Below are 22,222 nucleotides of genomic sequence, written 5' to 3'. Positions count from 1 at the left end.
TGGGAGTGAGTGTAGCTCAGTGATTGTTCATGAACCCATGTATAAGGTCCTGGGTTCAATTCCCAGTACTTCCTAAAAGAAAAAAAAATTCTATATTAAAAAACTGCAGAGAACTGGCAAGATGGCAGCAGACTAAGGAGCTCCTAGAGTCAGCTCCTGCTACAGGGCAGTTAGTAAACACCCAGAGCTCTCTGGAGCTAGCTGAGGCACCTGTTCAGGGGCTCCAAGAGAACAGAAGAGTATCCTGCAATACCCTTGAAGGAATGGAAGGAGGAGACTCCCATCTACAGAGAAGATTCGTAAGTACTCCATGCCATGGAGGCCAGTGCCCATCCTCTGCTGGTGGCACAAGCCACCTCGGGAGCTATTCCATGGCAGTGGAAGTTCCACTTCCCAAAAATGGGAGGAAGAAAAAAAATGCGAGGAAGAGACGGTTGGGCACCAACTTCAGCTACAAAGTAATAAATTGGGCAGGCTAAAATATAATCCTAAGAACAGCTAAAGTTTGAACATGTCCTAGTCAGAAAGAGGCTGGTAGCCACCATCTTAACTCAGCGCCTGGCACAAAGGGAAGCAGGGCGGACTGAAATCACAGTGCTGGTAGGGACCAGCTTCTTTCCATCTAGATCCAGAGCCAATTTGCGGCTCTAGTATAAGCCCCAGCCCCACCTCCAGCAAGGAGGAAGCTGGGGGACCTATGCCAGTTGCTCTGGAAAATTACAGGCCATGCCACGGAGGCTGCTGATCATCCTACTTTGGCAGTGTAAACCGCCCCAGGAGCTGTTCTGTGGCTGGAATTGGAAGTTCCAGCCACTAATATTGGTCACCGATTTCAGCTGTTGATTGGTAAATTTGGCTGGCTAAAGTATAACCCTGGGAATGACTAAATTTTGAACCTGTCCAAGTTGGAAAGAGGCCAGTAGCTGCCATTTTGACTCTGCCCCAGCATGAGGGGAAGCCAGGCTGACTGAAAATCACAGTAATATTAGGAACCATTGTCTTTCACCAGATTAGCCTGCAGCCTTAGCCTAGGCTTCAGCCCTCCCTCTGGCAAGGAGGAAGCTGGGAGACCCTGTACCAGCCTATCCAGGTACCTGTAGGTACATTTGTCTGGCATAGATTGAATAATCAGAAATCTACCAGGGTAACTGCTGTCATCTTGGACCTGTACTGCATAGATTGCTCCCCACATCTGCAGCTGCATCCCCACCCCAGGCAGGGGAGAAAGGGTTGTGAAGCTTCATCAGTCTCTCTGGGCAACTACAGTCTAGGCCTGCATGTGGATTATTCTACACAGCTGTGACTCTTTCCCTACCCCTACCAAAGGAGAAAGTTGGGAGAAGCTTCACTGGTCCAGGGGCAATGAGGGCAGCTTGAACCTCCACAGCTTATTGTACCAACTGTATCCTTGGCTCCTACTGTACAACCAGCAAGGGAGAAAGGATAGGAAGCCCTAAACTAGAGAAAAACTGCACCCAGAATAAATAGTCTAGTAAGGCAGATGCCAAGATACCAACAAAAAATTACAATCCACACCAAGAAACTGGAAGCTATGGCCCAGTGAAAGGAATAAGATAAGTCTCCTATGACATAAAGGAGTTGAGACAACTAGTCATAAATGTCCAAACAAATCTCCTTAATAAATTCAATGAGATAGCTAAAGAGATTAAGGATATTAAGAAGACATTGGACTCTTATCCATGTGGTGCAGCAGTGCTCCAAAATGTATTCACCAAATGCAATGAATGTGCCACAATGATGAAAGAGGTTGTTGATGTGGGAGGAATGGGATGAGGGGGTTGGGGGATATATGGGAACCTCTTATATTTTTTTAATGTAACATTAAAAAAAAAAAAGATTGTAGGAGAAAAAAGAGAAGACATTGGATGAGCACAAAGAAGAATTTGAAAACATACATAGAAAGATAGCAGATCTTATGGGAATAAAAGGCACAGTAAATGAAATTAAAAATACATTGGAGTCATCTAATACCAGATTTGAGGATGCAGAAGAAAGGATTACAGAGCTTGAAGAAATGACCTCTGAAAGTGAACATACAAAAGAACAGATGAAGAAAAGAATGGAAAAAATTGAACAGGTTCTTAGGGAACTAAATGACAGCAGGAGATGTGCAAATATTAGTGTCATTGGTGTCCCAGAAGGAGAAGAGAAGGGAAAGGGGGCAGAAGGAATATTTGAAGAAATAATGGTAGAAAACTTCCCAGCTCTATTGGAGGACATAAATATCCATGTCCAACTAGCACAACATACTCACATCCGAAAAAATCCAAATAGACCAACTTTGAGACTTAATACTAATCAGAATGTCAAATGCCAAAGACAAAGAGAGAATTTCGAGAATAGCAAGAGAAAATCAATTCATAACATATAAGGGACATGTAATAAGATTAAGTGCTGATTTCTCACCAGAAACCATGGTGGCAAGAAAGTGGGATGATATATTTAAGATACCACAAGAGAAAAACTTCCAGCCTAAAATCTTATATCTGGCAAGGTTGTCTTTCAAAAATGAGGGCAAATTTAGAATATTCACAGATAAACAGAAACTGAGAGAATTTCTAACCAAGGGATTGGATTTTCATGAAATACTAATGGGTATGCTAGAGCCTGAAAAGAAAAGACAGGAGAGAGAGGCCTGGAAGAGAGTCTCGAAATGAAGATTATATCAATAAGAGCAACTGAAAGTATCAAAAGAGTGGTGAAAATAAAATATGACAAATAAAACCCAAATGTTCAGGAATAAATTTAACCAACGATGTAAAGCACTTGTATTCAGAAAACTATAACTCAATAGTAAAAGAAACTTTTAAAAGGCCTAAATAATTGGAAGAACAGTCTGTGTTCTTGGATTGGAAGATGAAATATTAATATGTCAATCCTACTCAAACTGATATATAGACTTAATGCTATCCTGACAAAAATGCCACCACCATTAAAAAAAAATAAATGGAAAAAATGATTATTACATTTATTTGCAAGGGTAAGGGGTCCCGAGTAGCCAGAAACATCTTAAAAAGGAAAAGTGAAGTTGGAGGACTCTCATCTCCAGACTTTAAATCATATTACAGTTGTAGAACAGCATGGTGCTGGCATAAAGAGAGACCCTCATATGTATGATCAAGTGATTTTTGACTAGCCTGTCAAACCCATCCAGCCTGGGCAGAACAGCCCATTCAACAAATGTTGCTGAGAGAACAGGATATCCATAGCCACCTTATCCAAAAATTAAATCTATCTCATACCTTATCCAAAAATTAACTCAAAATGAATAAAAAACCTAAATATAAAAACACCAACCATAAAGCTTCTAGAAAAATTGTAGGAAAATATCTTCAAAACCTGGTGGTAGATAGTGGATTCTTAAAGGAGGTAAGAGGAAGCCTGAGATGGATTACTGGTGATTAATGTATGTAGAAGTTTTAACTAGCTTTATTGTAAAAGTGTGGAAATGTACAGCGTTGATGGTAACACATAGTGAGTAAAAGCTGGTTTATAAAGGGGAATGTGGCTGAAAAGGGTAGTCTAGGGATGTAAATGCCAGACAGAATGCTAGAGAATAATCTAGGAATTGAATAGCGCAGTAAACCCACGAATGACAGAATTGTGTTTGATGGTACATATGCAAGAGCTAGCTAGAGCAAATTGTACATCTCCGTTGCAGGGTGGTGGGAATGTGGAGAAGCATGGGAGAAATACAACTGAAGTGACCTGTGGACTGTGGTTAGGGGTAATAATGTAATATATTCTTGCGTCTATGCCAAAGACATACTGTTGATAATGGGTCAATAGGGAAAATGTGTGCCAAATGTACACTATGGACATGGTAATAATCAGATATTATCTCAATCTGTAACAAATGTTCCACCACAGTGTGGTGTGTTGATAGAGGGGTATTGTTTGGGAATTCTGCACATGTGAATGATTGGTAAGTTTACAACTTCTGTCATAAATATATATTTAAAAAATAATAATAGAGTGGGTTGGGGGAAAAATACACTAAATGTAAGATGAGGAGTGTAATTAGTAGTAAGAGTTTGACAATATTTTTTCATTATTTGTAACAAATGTCTCACAACAATGCAAAGTGTTGGTGGTGGGTTGATGTGTGGGTCCCCTGTATGATGTTATGCATGTTTGCTTTGTAAGTTCACAACTTTTACTATACACTTATTGTTTATGTATGTTTATATATAAATGATATAAAAATAACAATAGGGTGTATTGGGGAAAATACTTTGGTTAGTAGTAATATTTTGATGTACTCCATGCCTGAAGGCATGGAGGATGAAGGAAAGGAGAGTTCACCTGAGGCAGGTTGTACCTGAGTTGTATTCTGAGTTCAGAAGTGTAGTGAAGTGTCCACACCAAGGTTTGCTTCACCTCCCAGAGGCGTTCCCATTCTCAGAGGGACACATTTAAGGCATCTTTACCTGTTCACCAGTTCAGTGAGGAACCTTTGTCAGTATAATCTATCCTGTTGTTCAGTTCCCCATCTGGAGAAGAAAAAGATTAGGATGCAAGTCAAATTTGCTTCTCTTCAGATCTTGAGGTACTTATGAGAAATCTCAGGCTCTTTGGCATCTCCAGTAGAGCTGCGGGAAGGAGGAACTTCTAGGTTAGGAAGCTTGCTGTACTGTAGCTGCCACTCTGCTCTAGAGCCTTTCCTGAGCCATGACTTCTTGAGATTTAGAACATCTGCCTGTGGCCTTTCCTTATATGGTGCTTCTGTGAAATTTGGGGGGCTATTACCTAATTTTTTGTCCATGATTTCTTTTCCTTATTTAGAACAAGATTTTACTAGGCAGCTTTATTCTGCAGCTTTTTGGCTGCTGCTTTGTTTGTCCCCGGCTTCTGTTTTGCTTTCTAAACATGGGTGTTCCCTGGGGTTCTGCCCTTTATCATTTCCTCTCCTATACTTCAGACCTAAAACCTCACAGATTTGTTCTGCTCCCATGTTAATTATCACCTCTCTTTCTCTATATCTCACCATGGCTCTAGTTCTGAATATTTCTCCAATTTGGATGGACATTTTGACTTGATTATTCACTCATACCACAAATATTTTCTGCCACAGAGGCACTAATCTAGGCACTTGGGAATACGAAAGTTATGAAAGTCAGTATCTGCCACTTGATGAATGGAAAAGACAACAAGCAGGCTTTTGCAACACTGTGCAATAAATACTCTCATAGGCAAGGCAGAGTTGTTATAGAAAATCTTTGGCCAAGCCAGGGATGGCATCTCAGAGGAAGTGTTTATGCTGGATCCTCCCCAATAGGAAGTAATTGTTTTTCCTGCTTCCAAACTAACCTCTACAGTCACCCAACCCTGGATCCTAACATCCAGTTAATCTTCACAAAACTCAACTTGGATTAATTGAGAAACCTGTAATGATGCCTCAATATCAAAAGAACTAAGTCCAAAAAATTCCTTGTCCTGGCTTTTTGGTTCCTCCACACTGAAGTACCACCACCAGAATCTGCCTTTTCTGTCAGGATCTTTCCACTGTTTTCCTCCTTTTTTTAAAAGATTTATTTATTTATTTATTTATCTCCCCCTCCTCCCCCCCCCCCCCCCCAGTTGTCTGCTCTCTGTGTCCATTTGCTGTGTGTTCTTCTGTGACCGCTTCTATCCTTATCAGCAGCACCGGGAATCTGTGTTTCTTTTTGTTGCGTCATCTTGTGTCAGCTCTCCATGTGTGCGGCGCCATTCCTGGGCAGGCTGCACTTTCGTTCACGCTGGGCAGCTCTCCTTACGGGGCGCACTCCTTGCGCGTGGGGCTCCCCTACGTGGGTGACACTCATGCGTGGCACGGCACTCTCTGTGCCCATCAGCACTGTGCATGGGCCAGTTCCACACGGGACAGGGAGGCCCGGGGTTTGAACCTCGGACCTCCCATGTGGTAGACGGATGCCCTAACGACAGGGCCAAGTCCGCTTCCCTGTTTTCCTCCTTTGTACTGTACTTTACTAAAATGGACTAATGGAACTTTTCCATAATTTCATGAAGTCAAGATTTTTATTCACTGCTGTATCACTGGCACCTAACACAATGCCTGACATATAACAGATACTTAATATTGGTTGGATGAACAAATGAATTATTCCCTTGGACCTCCCTCTGCTTGGCATGCGTGCCTCTCCTCTTTCCCAAGTATGCATAGTTTTGCCTATTGAAATCCTATTTTCAAGGCTCAGCTCATGTATGCTCTCCTCCATTATGCCTTTCTTCTAGATGGCATATTCCACATATAAGCCTTCATTCCTAAAATCTTTTAATAGTCTATGTGAACTGTTTGTGTGACTCTGCCTTCTGCTTTGCAGTGTAGATATTTGTGTAGGTGTTTATTTTTCCTGCCAGGCTAAAGGTTTTTTGAATTCAGGGATCATGTTTTAAAAATAATGCTGTATCTTGCTCAGCGCTTCCTTGCACAAAAACAGATGCTCAAGCAATTCTTTTGTTTGAACAGAGAGTGAATAAGAAGTATTTTGCATTTATTTGGAAAAAAATGGTGAAAAAGGCCTAATCCCCTTGCTTTGCCTTACTTTTCTGTTTATGACCTTTTAAAATTCATTTTGCAAATATATTTCTGTTTATTCACACACCCCCCTCCCCGATGTCTGCTCTCTGTGTCCTTCTTGCCTGTTGTATTCTCATTAGGCATCTCCGGGAACCCATCCTGGGACCTTCCGGAGTGGGAGAGAAGTGATCATTTTCTTGCTTTACCTCAGCTCTCTGGTTCGCTGTGTCTCATATTGTCTCTTCTCTGTGTCTTTTTTGTTGTTGTTGCCTCATCTTGCTGTGTCAACTCTCCCTGTTGGCAGCACCACTCCTGGGCGGTCTACTCTCCTGTGCAGGGCTGCACTCCTTGCTGGGGGCACCCCTGTGCCGGATGACACTCCTTGCTTGCGCAGCACTCTGCATGGACCAGCTTGCTGCATGGGCCAGCCCTGGATATTGAACCCTGGACCTCCATTATGGTATGTGGAAGCTCTATCTGTTGAGCAATATCTGTTTCCCTGTCACTTCTTATGACAGAACCAAGGCTGATTGTACAGATTTTAGGCTGCTTTTCTCTTCTCAGACTTACTCTTCTCAGTTTCTAGAATCTTTCCACGTGTTGGAGCTGCCTGAAGGCAGGGATCTCATCTTTATCCTTCTACCCCCTACTACCTTGCCCTGACCTTTATACTTACTGGCTGTCTAAGCAGGTCCTTTATTTACTCTAATGGTTCTGACTCTTGTCTAACTTTGCCATGTCTCTAAATTATAGAATGCAGAGTTGGGACCAGAGATCTGTGAAGGAATTAGATTGCTGCTGCTTAGACTGGGAGGTACTCTGTTAACATAAGAGTTACAATAAGCACAATAAATAGCACAATGTTTAGCATTGTACTAAAGTCTTTAAATGAACTTCCCAGAGAGGCCTATTGTTAATATCATTAGCTTCCAAGACTCCATTTCTAACAAATTGCTGTGTTAACATGTTGAAGTTGTTAAGTGAACATCTGACTACCTCTTTGCTCAAATTTAAGAATCTGTTTTTTAAAAGAGTTTTTTTAAAAAAGATTTATTTATTTCCCACCCTTCCCGTCCTCCCACCCTGCTGTTTTTGTTGTCTGTGTTGTCTTCTCATTTTCTCTCCTAGGATTCACGGGGGGTCGATCCTGGAGACCTCTGATAGGGAGAGAGGTTCCCTGACCATTGTGCCACCGCAGTTCCTGGTTTCTGCTGCACTTCACCTTAATTCTTCCCTTGTCTCTCTTTTGGTGCATCGTCATCTTGCTGCGTGACTCACTTGCACAGGGCACTGGCTCACCACACGGGCACTTGTGTGGGCACTGGCTTGCCACACGGGCATGCTTTCTCTTCTTCTTTTTCACCAGCAGACCACAGGCATTAAACCAGGTCTTCCCATATGGTAGACAGAAGCTCTATCACTTGAGCCACATCCACTTCCCAAGAATCTTGATTATGTTTTAGAACTAGAGCCAAACAGAAATGCAGCCTGAATTAGTCTGGTGATGTGTGCGTATATAGTCTTATCTTTAAGTAACTGAAGCATCTAATTCTTAATAGGTCCCTTCCTTTCTCCCATTAGGGGAAACTGAGGAAGTGAAAATGAAGATGAAATAATGGTACAGTAAAGAATAAAAATAATGGTAAATATATTTGTTTTGAGGTCTGGCTTAACATGGAAATTTCAAGTATTAAACCTGATTGAAGAACAGACTTGAGCCTATTCATATATAGAGAGGGTGTTATTATGTACTATTATGTCAGATTATTGGGGGATGGGAATTGCCCATTTTATTTAAACAAGCTATATACCAGTCAGAACAACATAAATTTGTAAAAGTGGTATATTAGCAATTAGAACTTTTAGTTCAGCCTTAATCTCTCTGTATTTATATATTTATTGCATGTTGTCAGTATCGTCAGAGGCTTTGTGGCAGAAAAGAATTCTTGATAGAAGATAATATATAAGTCACTAGAAAGAAAGTCTTAGGTGGTGCTGTGAAGCATGTGTAACTTATTAATCATATTTTGTTTAAACAAAAATCAAGATTAGTTTATTTTAGGCACCTATTAGTAGAAAGGCCAAGGGCATTTTGGTGGGCTCAGGTTGTCACAGGACCAGTTCATATTTAAAAGTTCATTTCAGGGTAATCTCTTCAAGTTCCAGTTATAGTAGACACTGTTTCTCAAAACTAAACCCCTTCATGGTCTAGTCACCATTCTTCCTTATTTCGGGTGCCTCCTTATGCCTAGGAGGTAAAGACAACACTGATCCACTTAAAGAAATCACTGTAGTTCCAATCCTTTTTCAGAGGATATTGGCATGTGACACAATTCTGGAAGTACATTTAAGGGGTTATCAGGTCTAGAGGTATCAGCAAGGGTTTTGAGCTGTTAACAAGAGACCCAAAGAAGAGTCCTTTTACTGCCTTGCATGATGATATATGAAAATGTGATGTTTGGAATGACTGCTACCATCTTTTTCCATAAAAATGTTAAAACAGAAATTAACCAACTCAGAAGAAACTGCCCTATCTTTGGATTTCTTGTTTAATGAGATACTACATTTCTTTACTGCTTGAGCCATTTTGAGTTGAGTGTGCTGTTACTTGTAGATAAGAGCATCTTCCCTGATGCTGTAGCATTTCTACTTGAAAAACATCAAGTTAAAGCAATTTTAGTATCTTTGAGATTTTTCTTGACGAGTGTTTTTTTTGTTTGTTGCTGTTTTTGTTTTTTTTTTCTGCTGAGAGGCTTATGGTTTAATTTTCTGTAATTTATTATGATCTCCGATGTAGCAATGATTTTCTCTTTTAACAGATGCTTGAGAACATCGAGCTTGAGAACTCAAGATTATTTCACCTCCCCCCGCCCCAAATAAGTTTCCCTACATCCTGGGTATATGTGTTGGTTCAAAGATCTGCTCCCATATTTCACATCTCTTGCAAGTTCTTCTGAATCATGAGAGAAATCTTTTCTAGTATTGATTACATCACTAATTCCTGCCATTTTTTTTACCCCAGTGACTTACCATTTCCAGGTGACATTCAAAACTAAATTCTTTGTCCCATGTTTTATGCCTGGCCTTCTTGTGTGTGTTGTCATTTCTGAGAATGATTTATGCAGTATTAATAAGAGATGTTCCCTATAAACAGAGCCTTTGTATGTAGAAATTCAGTTTGAGATAACTTTGAAATATGGAAGAGAAATTAAAAAGGCAAATTGACAATGTTTATCAAAATTTTAAGTTTACATACTTGAATAAGTGGCTATACCTTTAGAAATCTGTTCAAAAGAAAAATTATCAAAAAAAGATGTATGCAAAATGATGCTCATTGTAAAGGAGAAGGGGAATCGGAAGGGGATGGGAAAAAAGAGATTCTCAAACTTGACCAATCATTAGAATCTCCCCAAACATACTCTGAGTCAGAATCTCTCTCCAGATGATTCTGATCATCAGCCAGGTCTGGTAACCACTCATATTAGGGATATAAAAGACAAAAAAATTGTTCTGACCCAATCCCATACTGTAGCAGTTTGATATGGTTATGAATTCCAAAAATAGATATTGGATTATGTGGTCTGTACCTGGGCATGATTAAGTTATGATTGGGGCTTTAATTGGGCCACATCATTAGAGTGTTGAGTCCCCACCCCTTGGTCGGTGGGAACTCACAGATAAAAGGCATGGCAAAGGACAGAGTTGAGGATTCTTAATTTTGGAGTTTAGATATTGGAGTTTGATGTTGAAGTCTTAAGCTGGAGCCCTGGGAAGTAAGCACACAAGAAAGAGAAGCAAGCCCTAGGAAGAAAGGAACCTTGAACCCAGAGAGAAGCAAAACCCTGGAAGGGAGGAACCCAGGAAGCCTGAACCCTCGCAGTCATTGGCAGCCATCTTGCTCCAACACGTGAAAATAGACTGTGGTGAGGGAAGTAACTTACGCTTTATGGCCTGGTATCTGTAAGCTCCTACGCCAAATAAATACCCTTTGTAAAAAACAACCAATTTCTGGTATTTTGCATCAGCACACTTTTGGCTGACTAAAACATATAGCTAAAGTAAATTGTTTCAAATCTCATGTGAAAAAGTTGGCTATGTAAGAACATAATTTTTATTTCTTTACAAATTAATTTTTATTTCAAACCTCTATTCCATGGAGTGGTAGAAACCTAATTTTATTCTACTCGTATATATTGGCACCCCTCTCCCTGCTCACCAAGTTATGAGTTGCTTAAGTAATATTGAGGTAATTGGGAGGAGGCTTCCTTTAGTCCTCATGTTTTGTGTCCACATTGAGGTCCTCTGAGATATCCAGGGTTCCATCGGCTATTTGGCCACTGCTCCGTGCAGGTCTCTGAAGAGATGTACCTTGTTTGTCATTTGTAAAAAATTTAGTTTATTTTTATTAGAGAAGTTGTGGGTTTATGAAACAATCATAAATAAAATATAAGCATCCCATTTACCACTCTACTATTAAAACCTAGCATTGCTCTGGGGCATTTGTTACAAGTGATGCTAGTACATTTTTATAATTGCACTGTTAACTATAGTCCATGGTTTAACTCAGAGTTCACTGTTTGTGTACTGCAGTTCCATGGGTATTTTTAAAAATTTGTATTCTATCACCATGTATAAAACCTAATATTTTCCCCTTTTAATCACATTTAGATACATATTTAAGTGCTATTAATTACATTCACAATGTTGTGGTACCATCACCACCATCCATTACCAAAACATTTCCATCGTTCCAAATAGGACCTCTGAACATTTTCAGCATTAATTCCCTATTCCCTATCCCCACCCTGTCCCCTGGTAACCTATATTTTAGATTCTGACTATGAGTTTGCTTATTCTAATTATTTCATATCAGTGAGATCAGTGTCTGGCTTATTTCACTCAGTGTGATGTCTCCAAAGTTAATCCATGTTGTTATATGTAATAATACATTATTCTGTTTATGGCTAAATAATATTCCATTGTATGTATATACCACATTTTGTTCATTCATCAATTGATAGACACTTTGGTTGTTTCAATCTTGGCATTTGTGAGTAATGCTACTTTGAACATTGTTATATAATATGTTTGAATCCCTGCTTTCAATTCTTTTCTTTCAATTCTTTTGGGTATATACCTAGTATATATTTAACTTTCTGAAGAACTGCCAAACTGTCTTCCACAGTGACTGTACAGTTTTACATTGCCACCAGCAATGAATGAGTGTTCTCTTTTTTTCCTGTTGTCTCTCCAACTCTTTTTTTTAAAAAAACCAAATCAGTTTTATTGATACATATTAATAAAGCATACAATTCATCCAAATTTCCAACTCTTGTAATTTTTTTACATAGTAGCCATGTAAATTTAACAATTTTTTTTTAAGATTTTATTTTTATTTGTTTATCTCTCCCCTTCCCCCTAGTTGTCTGCTCTCTGTGTCCATTAGCTGCGTTCTTCTGTGACCGCTTCTATCCTTATCAGCGGCACCGGGAATCTGTGTTTCTTTTTGTTTCATTATCTTGTTGTGTCAGCTCTCCATGTGTGTGGCACCATTTTTGGGCAGGCTGCTCTTTCCTTTGCCCTTGGTGGCTCTGCTTATGGGGCACACTCCTTATGCAGGGGGCTCCCCTATGCAAGGGACACCCCTGCGTGGCACGGCACTCCTTGTGTGCATCAGCACTTTGCATGGGCCAGCTCCACACGGGTCAAGGAGGCCCGGGGTTTGAACTGCAGACCCCCCATGTGGTAGGCGGACACCCTATCCATTGGGCCAAGTCCACTTCCCAAACTTAACAATTATTAAGCCTGATTTTTTACAGTAGTCATTGTGATGGGTGTAAAAAGGTATCTCATTGTGGTTTTGATTTGCATTTCCCTAATGGCTAGTGACGTTGAGCATCTTTTCATGTGCATTCCATTTGTATATCTTTTTTGGAGAGATGTCTATTCAAGTCTTGCATCCATTTTTGAATTGAAGTCTCTGACTTTTTGTTAAAGGATTTCTTTATGCATTCTAGATATTAAACTTTCATTGGATATGTAGTTTCAAAATATTTTCTTCATGGTGTAGGTTGCCTTTTTACTTTCATGATAAACTCCTTTCAAGTGCAGAAGTTTTAAATTTTGAAGTCCCATTTATTTTTTCTTTGTTGCTTATGTTTTGGGTGTAAAGTCTAAGAAACCATTGCCTAAAACAAGTTCTTGAGTATGTTTTTCTATGTTTTTTTCCTAAGGGTTTGATAGTTCTGGCTCTTATATTTAGGTCTTTGATCCATTTTTAATTGATTTTTGTGTAAAGTGTTAGGTAGGGGTCCTACTTTCTTTCTTTTGCATATGGAGAGCCAGGTTTCCCAGCACCATTTGTTGAAGAAACTATTCTTTCCCAATTGAGTAGTCTTTGCCTTATTGTCAAAAATCAGTTAGCTGTAAATGTGATGGTTGATTTCTGTGCTAATTCCATTCCATTGGTTTATCCTTGTGCCAGTACCAAACTGTTTAGACTACTGTGGCTTTGTAATATATTATAAGATTGGGAAGTGAGTCCTCCACCTTCATTCTTTTTCAAGATGGCTTTGGCTATTTGGGACCCCTTACCCTTCCATAAAAATTGGATGATTGGTTTTCCATTTCTACAAAGAAGGTTATTGGAATTTTTGTGGGGTTGCAGTAAATCATTTTGGGTAGAACTGACATCTTAACAATATTTGTCTGCAAATCCATGAAATCGAATACCCTTCCATTTATTTAGATCTTCTTTGATTTTTTAAAGCAAAGTTTTGTAGTTTTTCTGCATATAAGTACTTTGCATGCTTGGTTAGATTTATTTCTAGATATTTTAATCTTCTAGTTGCTATTGTAAATGGAATTTTTTTCTTGATTTCTTTTTCTGATTATTCATTGCTTGTCTAAAGAAACACTACTTATTTTGAGCTGTTGGTCTTGTATTCTGCCCCTTTGTTGAATTCATTTATTAGCTCTAGGAGCCTTGTGGATTTTCTGGGATTTTCTGTATGTAGGATCATATCATCTGCAAAGAAGGAAAGTTTTAATTCTTTCTTTCAAAATTGGATGCTTTTTTTCCTTGCCTAATTGCTCTGGCAAGAACTTACAGTACAAGGTTTAATATCAGTGGTGACAGTGAGCATGTCTTGTTTCTGATCTTTTGGGGACACTTTTCAGTCTTTCACCATTAAGTAGGATATTAACTGTTGGCTTTTCATATTTGCCCTTTATTATGTTGAGAAAGTTTCCTTCTATAACTAGTGTTCTGAGTGTTTTTATCAAGAAGAGGTGCTGGATTTTGTCCAATCCCTTTCTGCATCAATTGAGAAGATCATGTGTTTGTTTTTTCCCCCCCTATATTCTGTAAATGTGATGTGTTAGATTAATTGATTTTCTTATATTGTACCACCCTTGCATACCAGGGATAAATCCCACTTCATCATGGTATATAATTATTTTAATCTGGATTCAGTTTGCTTCTATTTTGTTGATTATTTTTGCATCTAAATTCATAAGAGATATTGGTCCATAATTTTCTTTTTTTGTGGTGTCTTTATCTGGCTTTTGTCTGAAGGAGATTTTTGGCACCATAGAATCAATTAGGGAGTATCCCCTCGCCTTCAATTTTTTGAAGAGTTTGAAGCAGAATGTGACTTAAGTCTTCTTGGAATGTTTGATAAAATTCCCCTATGACCAATCATTAGAATCTTCTGTTTCTTCTTGAATAAGTGTATGTAGTTTGTGTGTTTCTAAGAGTTTGTCCATTTTCTTCTAGGTTATGTGATTTGTTGGCATACAGTTGTTCTTAGTATTTTCTTATAGTCCTTTTTATTTCCACTTATTTCACTCAAGGTGGGTATAAATTTCCTCCATTTTAGTTTTTTTTTTTTGTTATTTGTGTCTCCCCTTTTTCTCTTTGTCAGTTTAGCTAATAATTCATCAATTTTATTAATCTTTTCAAAGAACCATCTTTTGTTTTTGTTGATTCTTTTTTTTGTTGTTGCTGATTTTTTTTCTTTTATTGTCTATTTCTTTTATCTCACTGTATTCTTTGTTATTTCCTTCCTTTTATTTGCTTTGGTTTAGTTTGCTCTTCTTTTTTAATTTATCAAGTTTTGCGGTTAGGTCTCTGATTTGAAGTCTTCTTTTTTAACACAAGCATTTAGAGGTCATAAATTTTCCTCCATAATCTCATCTATACCATTGAATTCTTATGTTTCCCTAAGAACCTAAGCTTTTTTTTAAAAAAACATAAGGTAGGGAAAAGCATTCTGCTGTTTTGTTTCAAGGCAATGAGTGCAACCTAGCCACTAAATAGAAATGGCAGAAAAGGGGATGAAAAAAAAGGAAAACTATATAAATATTAAAACAAAACATAACCCTGTGTGATAGGTGTAATATTTCTATGTATAGTGTTTTAAATTTTGAAAATTGTCATTAGAAATATAAATTCCCTGTCTTTTACATATTCTAGATTTATTTGCACTTGATTACAGTTTATAATATATGATAAAGACATAGAGGATTTGAACTAATATGCTTGGAGTGTATGTACCTGAATGAGTATTTCATCCAAAATAGTCACCTTGGGCTACTGTATATTTATTCCACTAATATTGCTGTAATGTTGCCATAGCCCTAAAAATTTCTGCATTGGTTCCTTTGGAATTCTAAGTAAAATTCCTTATTTTACAAATCACAGGTTGAAAAAGCCAAGTTATTTTGGCTTTTTATTTTATTATTAAACCTTGTTATTTTATCATTAAACCTTGTTCTGCTCCCACATTCCCACCCCACTGATAAAACTAGAACATCACTTGATCCATTACCTCTGAAGCCATACTTAACTTTCTACTAACTAATGAACCTGATTTTTAGAAGCAGTAGCCAAAGATTTCTTTTTCCTTGAAGCCGTTTAAATGAAATTGTGAAAAATTCTGAAGTTGCTTTGTAAAGAGAACCTTAAGAACCGTTTCAGAAGCTAGCAGCAACTTTGAAATCAATGTAAAATTGCTGCAGTGATTCTCTGAATCGCTGTGCATTATTTGGGTGAATAATTGTTGATAGTTCCTATAAGCAAGTGATTTTGCCTCCTTAGGGCATTTGGGAATGTCTGGAGACGTTTTGGTTATTTCTCCTGGAGGAGGAGGAGGTGTCCTTGGCATCTGGTGAGCAGAGGCCAGGGTTGGTGCTCAGCACTAAGGCCAGCTTCCCACAAGAGAGAACGACCCAGCCCAAATGTCACTAGTACCAAGGCTGAGAAACCTGCTTTAAATAAACACATTATTACTTAGATGCATCCCTCACATTGTAATAATATACTCGAACATTTCTGATTCCCTTACCTTAGCCTCGGTCTTAGCCTAATCATTGGGATAGTAGAAACTCAAGCACTGACATATTTCTGTTCGGTCCTCTGGTTCATGACCTCTTTGAGGATGTGTTTCTACTTAGGCACAGAGGGTGAGGTTGGAAGGGGAAAACTAGTTCTAGCGAAAAAACCCACAACAGCTGGGGAGGAGAAAGCATAGGAAATTCAATGATTAAATTCCTAGGTGCAAACTATCGTAGCAATCTTTGAATTCTTACTAAAAAATGTATTTCTTATCTGAAGGCTTTTTCTTCTCCAATAAAATAGAAGCTGAGACTCCATCTGAACTCTAACTGTCCAGATTCCTAAGCCAGAGAGGGGCTGTTTGTGTAATACCTTCACCTAGGCAGGCTGTGTTCCCACTGCCCCATTCCTTCTAACTGCTGGACCACCCTGTCCCTTTCTAATGACTCAGGATTGGCTGCTTTTTTCCCTTTGCTCTCCTGGCTGCCTCTACTCTCTGCCCTTGCAATCACTTCTGCTTTTTAGGGCATGTTTTCCTTATCAGTTCTGCAATGAGCAATTCTTAGTTCTGTGGGATAGCTTCATTTGCCCCATCCTCCTCTCCCCCTTCCTTTGTACAAGGATATTTATTGCACCATCCCAATATGAGGCTAGACAGGGCTTTCCACTGATAGGTCAGCTGATTTGTTCTGACCCTAGAGTCCCCAGGTCCACAGTAGAGAGATAACTGTGCTTGTACCATCCTGTACCTATTTCAGGTTGTGTGTCCCTGAGTAGCATCTGTGGTGAGACAGTTCTGTTCTTCTAGGTTTGTCCCTAATGCCTGATTCTCAAAGTAGAGATCAGTGGGGATCCCAGACCTCCCAAACTTCAAAAGAGGTAGGGAAAACCGTATGGTTCTGTTGCTGGTTCACAGGCATACTATAGAAAAGCCACATGCTGACTCCACCATGCTGGCTCTCAGGGAGCATGTCCCAAACGTATTTCCCTGGGTTTGGGTAAATCTGTACATTTGAGGTTCACTTAGAAATGGTTGGCCATGGCTTTAGATTTCTGGGCTTCTGACAGGTATTTTCCATCACGGGCAATTCTCAGATCCCCTCCTTGTCTGACTGAATTCCAGCAGGAAATTTTCCCAGAGGAGCTCTGCCTTCTGATTACTGTTAGGGCAGACTTGAACAAAGTCATTGAAGTGCTAAGATGTCTCAAGCACCCTCTCCATGTTTTGGTATGTGTCTGTGTTCTCTAACTTAAGTAGATGTGGCTGCCATATGAGCTGGCACGTTTCTTAGTTTTGGATTTGACATCTTTAATTTGGGCCCAAAGACCCTAGTCTGGGCAGATTACATCCTTTCTTTACCAAAGGAGCCAGTCACTGAGTTATACTCTCAAAACATAGAGCAGGTGCTAGGCAATAAAGTGCCAGCTCCAGCACCTCATCAATGAGCTCCTGTTTACTCTAATCCTGCCACACATATCTGAGGCCTTTGGAGGAGGCTGACCTCTGACAAGGAGCCTTTGCTCTTCCCCTGTAGCAGCTCCCTTGTCTCTTCCCCCCTTAAAAGAGGTGATTGTGATTTGTCTACTGCCTCACAGTGAAAGGTATCTCCAAATTCTGGGCCACTTTTCAGGATTACCTTGCTCTTCACCCTCTCTATGTTTTTGTTACTGGGCACTGATCTATACCAAATGCTAAAATTATAGTCATACAAATTAACAAATTAAACAATCAGCTCTTTGTGGCTATTTCTTAAAGCCTGTAAGACTGCATTAAAGCTTTTTATATGTTTTAATAGAGCCTTGACCATTTGCACCAGTCACTCAGACTCTCCCAGGTCTCTTTTGCCTTTGGTTTTTTTCTTCCTTCTTCTCTGCCACCATTTTTTTAACATGCTTTTTTTAAAAAAAGATTTATTTATTTACATTTTTTATAAGCCTCCCCCAGTGTTTCTCTCCTCTGTCAGCTTATTGTTTGCTCACCTTCTCCAGAGGCATCGGGACCTCCCGCATGGGAGGCGAGTGCCCAGTGGCCTGAGCCACATTTGTTTCCTTTGGGCTGTGGCTTCTGCTGGCTTGTGGCAGGTGCTGCATCTCGTTCATTGCAGCAGGTGCAGCAGCTGCTTGTCTTCTTTAGGAGGCACTGGATTCTGATGAGATGTTGGTGTGTCCCCGTATTCCTTCTGACTGAATTTATTGCAGAGCATTTCACTTTGGATGTTCCCATACTTGCTCCACTCGTATTTCCAGTCTTATGATCCTCTGTCTCAGGGCCTTCTCCACCAGGGTCTCCACTCTCAAGCGTGAGTGGACACCTTCTCTCCAGTCTTTTGACAACAGTTTAAGCAGTTAGCAAATGTGAAAACTGGCTCTGCTCTTCCCAAAGTCTAGACCAGCCCCCACAATGTAATATGACCCTCAAGCCCATACTTCCCTAGCTCATAGGGGAATTTTCAGCAGCTTTTGTTCAGGTCCAACAAGGTAAAGGGAACAGGTTCTTTGATGCCCTTCCCTACACAGTTAGGTGTTCTTTCTCTTATGGTGAACCAAGAAGTGTTAAGGATTCTTGGGTGGTGGTTTTTACGAGTGAAGGATCAGTGCAAGGGTCCTCAGTGCAGAAAGCTTGGGCTAATGAATCCCTTTTGTACCTCTCCGGTCCTTCATGTCTCGCCTACTTTGAGACATATCCTTTCCTTCTCCTTCCTCCATGTATGTCCTGTGCCGTTTGGAATTGAGGAAACCAGCTCTTTTTGCTGCCTGCACGTATTTCTGTCCTGCATTATATTGTGGTTTCTTGGAATCTGTGCTTCAGTGAGGACTGGGGATGGAAAAATGGCCTATGTGGAATGAGTAAAAGAAAAGAGGAGAGAATTATACTCTTAAGGGGTAACCCCACCACAGGCCTTATAGAATTAGAATTTTTACTCAACATTATTTGAGCAGTTTAATTAATTATGAGAATAGTCACTTGGGGTCTGTTATATCAGAGGTTAAGGTGAAGGGAAAATGTTACTTTTAACAGGGTCTCAAACCCTCAGACCAAGAAGGTTAGAAAAAAAGCAAGAGAAGAATGATATATATAATCCATGACATATCAGCTCTTAAAATGAAAGTAGTAAGGTTTTCTCTGAATTTGTTTCATAAACTACAATTAAATTGTACCAAGTCTTGAGTTTGGCCAGGTGTTTTCCAATAAAATTGGCACAACTTATGTGGACCCTTCCCTCAAACTTAACTTTAAAAATGATAACATCTGGCTTTAATTGAATGCTCTTTCTTTATTTGGTTCTATGCTACAAACCTTACAGGTATATATTATTTCATATGATCCTCCAAACAAATTTAGGAGTTGATTTGTTTTATCTCAGTGGACTGTAGAATTCCCATTTTACAGATTAGGCAGCTGAGCTTTAATTTTGCCTAGTTTCACGCAGTTATTCAATGATAGTATTCAAAAGTTCTTGGTGGCCCCAGAGCCTCTGCTCATAACCCCATATCATACCTTTACTGTCAAAAGGACTCATGGGAAAACCAGTGTCCAGGCTGACTGTGAAAAGACCCTGGCATCATTACAGTCAGTCTTTAGTCTGAAGTCATCTTGAGAACACAGGCTGTCAAATCAGAGGCCATTCCAAGATGTCTCCCTGGAGTCAGATCGCCTGGGGGGGTGGGGAATTAGGGAGTTACTTTTGAAGAATCATGCTAAAATCTGTATCTTGTGTGTATGTACATTTGTGTATAGGTGGTAAGTACATTTGTTCCAGAAAAGATGCAGCTGATTCTAATCTTGTTCATTTTCTTTAAAATATTTTAAGTCTTCATTTTCACGAGTCAAAAACCAAATAGTATAAGGTCTCTCTTTCACCTCTTCATCCCAGTTTGCACCCCTTTCCCTTTTAAATAGGTGTCCTTTCAGAGTTCCTTTTATGCAAATATAAGTAAATGGGAATCTATATTCTTGTGCCTTTTCTCTTATTCTCTATAAATGATAGTTTTTAAAAATCTGTAGCTTCTTTTTTTTTTCATATAGAGAATTCTCTTGGAAACCTTTCCAAATCACCTTCCCCATTCTTATTTACGATGGTATAATATTTCATGATGTGGATGTATTATCAATTATTAATCAGCCCCCTATTAATAGACATTTGAATTTTTTCTACTCTTTCCCTGTTACTATTTAGTACAAGGAATAATCATGAAGATATGCTATTCTGCATATGTGTATGTATATTTATAGGGTAAATTTCCAGAAATGAGATTTCTAGATTAAAAAAATATACACTTATAATTTTGACTGATGATGACAAATTTGCTCTCTCTAAGGGGGTTTTACTAATCTGCACTCTCATCAGGAGTGTGTGAGGAAAGACTGTTTCCCTAACAAGGTAAACATATTTTTGTTTTTAGCCCATCTGATTGATGAAAAATGTTTGGATTTGTTCAGATAGATAGAAAAATTGTGCAATTAGGCAACATTTATGAGTATTTGTAGTTAAGCAAGTTTTCATGTTTATGAGCTATTTGTATTTCCTTTTCTGTGAACTTTGTCCATTTTTCTCTTGGCTGATAGGTCTTTTTATTATTAATTTCTGGGAACATTTTATTAGGGAGAGTAACTCTTTGTGATACAAAATGCAAATATTTTTTCCCTGGTTTGTCATTTTGATTTTTACTTTCTTGCCCTTGATTTTCATTTACTTAAGTTTGTTATTATTCTCTTTTATGCCCTCTGGATTTTAAGTGATCGTTAGGAAGACCTTTCCATGGTACGGCTATAATAGTGTTCTAAGTTATCATTGCATACTTTCATGGTTCTTTTTGCCTCATTTAAATCTTTGATCTATTTGAAGCTTACATTGGTTTATAGTATAAAATTTGAATCCAACTTTTTTCCCCAGATAACTATCAGATTTTCCTACACCATTTATTGAATAACTACTGGTAATTCAGTGCCCACTGGTTTGAATGGCAACCTTTATCCTATACCGTACGTCTTTCAATAATTTCTATATGACACGCAATTGTTTCATGTCCCTATAATAAAGAAAAAGTACTTTAAGTTAAATTAAACTTTTGACACACCATCAATTTGTAAGGTGTATCCTAACTTCTGAATGTTAAGATATGGGAAAGTGTACGTCTTAGAATTCTGAAATACTGTCCTAAATTTCCAAATATAATGGATGTATTTATGGACTTTCTATTCTGTATCACTGGTTTGTCTTTTCATGTGCCGGTGCCCTCTATTTTATTGAAAATGTGTAATGTTTTTAAACATATAAAGGAGCTAGTTTTCCCTCATTGGTCTTTTTTCAGGGTTTTCCCAACTATTCCTGTTTTCTGTCCAGATAAACTGATCAGATAGCAGATTCTGACACTTAGCTCTACGGAGCTTCTTTTTAGGAGCTTGTAGATTCTCTTTCCTTCTTTTTTCTTCCTTTATTCCACTTAAATTGTAAAAACTTGCACATAGAAGACCTTATTAGAAGATCACCTCTAAGTCATGGGTCAAAATAGCTTCTTTGAAAATTTGTCTATCTTTTCTGCTTCTGGTTGGTTTTTATTTCATCTTTGCCATGGTAGATGCAATCCATTCCTGACCTGATTTTTTTTTTTCCAGTTGAAGGTGAATTTTATTGCATCTTTAAAATGTCACATGTAGGTATGCCATCTTTTCCCTATTGCTGCACAACTCTTAGATTTTATTCATCAGCCTGCTGAACTGTTTCTTTTTCAGAGAAATAAATACCATCAAAAATTTTTTTTATATCCTTGTTTTTAACTGATATGCCTTGTTGAATCAAAGCAGCTGAATTTGATACAAGTTCGGTATCATTTCCTTCAAGAATTAACTCATCCTTCTGTGCTTGAGATAACCAACAAGCAATTCCTATCCTCATCTGAACTCTGCGAATGTATTTTTCACCCCAAAACTCTAATTTCAACCAGAGACCCAGTCTCCTGAATAACAACGTTGATGGGGAAACGAGCATACATAGACCTCCTCTTATCACAGAAGCCCAGGGTAACACCCTTGGTCATGTTCTGTACATGACTACAGATAGTGCCAACTGTAGCCAGTTCCTTTCAATTTCCCCACTATTTGTCATCCTGAAGCCTCTCCTTTTTCTTCCCCAGTAGACTGAGTTCTACACTGATGTGATTGAAGTCCTTCCGCAGGTTTCCTCTGGGGCCCTTCACAATAACTCTGTGTCCCTTCAGTGTGATGTCAACATTTTCTGGAATGTTGACAGTTTGGTGGTTGAGAATGGTCTTCATTCCCATGGTAGATGCAGCAAAGATAGAACGTGCTCTGCTCTGTTTTGTTGTCAAAAAATAGAGATGCT

The 22,222-nt window shown here is 38.8% G+C and overlaps 1 protein-coding gene and 2 pseudogenes across 2 annotated transcripts in view; 1 reads left to right on the top strand and 2 right to left on the bottom strand.

Moving 5' to 3' along the window:
* LOC101415260 (WW domain-binding protein 11-like) overlaps nucleotides 1–18,102 on the bottom strand; it is a 37,073-nt pseudogene extending 18,971 nt beyond the window's left edge.
* The window catches only part of ELOVL7 (ELOVL fatty acid elongase 7), a 102,346-nt gene that overhangs the window by 34,458 nt on the left and 45,666 nt on the right, over nucleotides 1–22,222 (top strand). The gene's annotated exons all lie outside the window — the stretch shown is intronic.
* LOC101414814 (large ribosomal subunit protein uL6 pseudogene) lies at nucleotides 21,578–22,154 on the bottom strand (annotated as a pseudogene).

This window comes from Dasypus novemcinctus, chromosome 2 (genome assembly GCF_030445035.2).
Source record: "Dasypus novemcinctus isolate mDasNov1 chromosome 2, mDasNov1.1.hap2, whole genome shotgun sequence".
Classification (NCBI taxonomy): domain Eukaryota; kingdom Metazoa; phylum Chordata; class Mammalia; order Cingulata; family Dasypodidae; genus Dasypus; species Dasypus novemcinctus.
The sequence above is the reverse complement of the archived record's forward strand: the minus strand, read 5'-3'. Positions and strand labels throughout refer to the sequence as shown.